Raw genomic sequence first — 2282 nt, 5'->3', positions numbered from 1 at the left:
AGGGGCCAGGCCCAGCCACCATGAGGGCTCTTCTAAGAGTAATGATCCATTGAGCTTTGGCAATCTCCTATTCCCCTGCTACAGCCAGGAGACAGGGCTGCCTCCCCAGTCAAGTCAAGGACCAGAGTGTGATCAACCGCTACAGGAATGCACCTGGGGAAGGGAGGGTGCTCGGTGCCCACATAGGCACCATTGCACTACACTCTCATGCAAGCCACCCCAAAAGTGGGGGGAGGAACTGAGGCTGAGGTCTTGCCCTTCCTGGAAGAGCACGCAGCGCTGCCTTGGGTACGCTCCCCTTCCAGGCCGCCCCAGCACTGGCTTGGCTCTGAGTGAGCATCCAACCCTGTCATTGTCTGGCTGGAGAGCCACCCATTGTCCAAAGCCACATTGCGACTGAGTGCTTGGGCCTGTCTGATGAGGTCACCGGATCCTGGCGGGGCCCAGCTGGGAGCTTCTCCTTCACTGTAGTGAGCACGCCTGGCCTCCCTCAGAAACTGACAGGGAGAAACAGGCTGGGCCTGTGGGGGCGGAGCCAAAGACTGCCTGTCCGCCCATCCGGAAGAGGGGGGGGGGCGGGACAGGCAGTATAAAAGAGAGGCCCAGGAGCTCAGTTGGTAGCCAGCTCCTGGAGGGGAAGGATGTCACTCCTTGCCCTCCAGAGCTGCCTGTGGCCTGGTAACTGAGTGGCTGGGGAGCTGCTAAGAAGGAGGTGACTTGAAAGGGACTATTGGGCCCCAAACTGCTGCTGAAAGGGGGGCTGGGCTTTTTTGGGGGGGGGCAAGTGAGGGGTCCAGGGAACCTTAAAGGAGAGAGAGATGAGCAGTGATCTTATTCAGAGCAGTTGCGCAAAGGGGTTCTTAGACCCAGAGCCTTCAATGTGTTTAGGTATTTACTGATTTCTGCTGTGGGAGTTGGGCCTTTTTGAGGATCTGAGGATCAGAGCCTTTTCCCTGCAGTTTTCTCTTAGCCTTTGCATAGGGACTGCTTTTCAGAAGGGAAGGATACATTGCGTAAACCTCCAGCGTTTTCAGAATATTTTTTTTAATTGAAGGTGACACAGCAACTGAGCCAGCCAGATTCCAGTCCCACTAAGCCACCTTGGGGAATGCATTAATGGGCCATTGCTGGACTTCTCATGTGCCCCGAGGCTGATTGAGGCCCCCAGTGGAGCAGATCTGTGCTGTCAGTGCTGGTTGAATAACATCTTGAAAGTGCAATGAATCTGGCCACTCACCTTGCTTATTTCTGCAGCCCAGACTACTTTCCAGGGGGCCAGCACAGAGCTGTAGAGAGGGGCACTTTCTCCTCCTTATGGCCCTGCGCAGTCAAGACAGTCTAGGCCAGCGATTCCCAAACTGGTATACGTACCACCGGTGGTACACAGGCCACCTCCTAATGGAACACGTCCACCTGCTGCTGGGGGGGCTGGCCAGGAGCCGCTCCAGTGCCGGCCCCACCCTGAAGGAGCGTGGCGGCCTGACTGTTCTGCCCCCCTCCTCCCTGGACACAAAGCAGCTGACCAGGAACTGCTGCAGCGCCGGCCCCTCCCTCAAGCAGCATGGCGGTTGCTCTCCCCTCCTGGTCCTACCCCTTCCACCCACCTCTACACGTGGTGGCGTTTTGTCGGTGGTATGCAATGTGGTCGAGTTTGGGAACTGCTGGTCCAGACCAAGACAATCTAGCGTCCAAGAATGTGCCAGGAATTTACAAACATAACGCAATGCCCTGGGGTGGGTCTTTGCGGTCTCTGGCTTTACAACCATGAGTCCTTACTGTTGCTTGAGCTAAAAGACGCGGCGCTGTTACCGCAAAGCCTGTAACAGGCTCCTAACCCGCAATGTTGTCCAGCCACTGGAGGTAGGGGTGGGCCAGGGAGCCACATGTGGAAGTGTGGGTCAGACAAGCATAGAGCAAGAGAGATTCTTCACCCTGAAAAGCTTATTGCCTAAATTGGACCAACATACTGACAAAGGAGTAGCGGGGAGTGTGGCTGGGAAGGGAAGCAAGATACCCTTAGTTATTATTTCAGTTATTCCAAGCTGATTTTCCTTTCTGTGCCTATTGGAGGCAGTGTGTTCTAGTGGATAGCGCAGTGGACCAGGATTGAGAAGACCTAGGTTCTATTGCCACAGGCCTGTTGGGTGACCCTAGGCAAGTCACTGCACTACTCTGTGCCTCAGTTTCCCCATCTGTAAAAACCGGGATAATGCTGCTGCCCTCCTTTGTACAGCCCTTTGAGATCTACTGATGAAATGTACTAGGGATTATTATGTGATTAT

At 55.0% G+C, this 2282-nt stretch overlaps 1 long non-coding RNA gene across 1 annotated transcript; it reads left to right on the top strand.

Annotated features, from left to right (window-relative positions):
- The first annotated feature begins 628 nt into the window (after nucleotides 1–628).
- On the top strand, nucleotides 629–1351 carry LOC137148581 (uncharacterized). Its single transcript, XR_010918535.1, has 2 exons — nucleotides 629–712; nucleotides 1055–1351. It is a non-coding gene; the product is annotated as an uncharacterized lncRNA (long non-coding RNA).
- The last annotated feature ends 931 nt before the right edge of the window (nucleotides 1352–2282 follow it).

Source organism: Emydura macquarii, unplaced genomic scaffold (assembly GCF_026122565.2).
Source record: "Emydura macquarii macquarii isolate MOO-44397 ecotype Brisbane River unplaced genomic scaffold, CSIRO-AGI_Emac_v2 contig_670, whole genome shotgun sequence".
In the NCBI taxonomy this organism is placed as follows: Eukaryota; Metazoa; Chordata; order Testudines; family Chelidae; genus Emydura; species Emydura macquarii.
The sequence above is the reverse complement of the archived record's forward strand: the minus strand, read 5'-3'. Positions and strand labels throughout refer to the sequence as shown.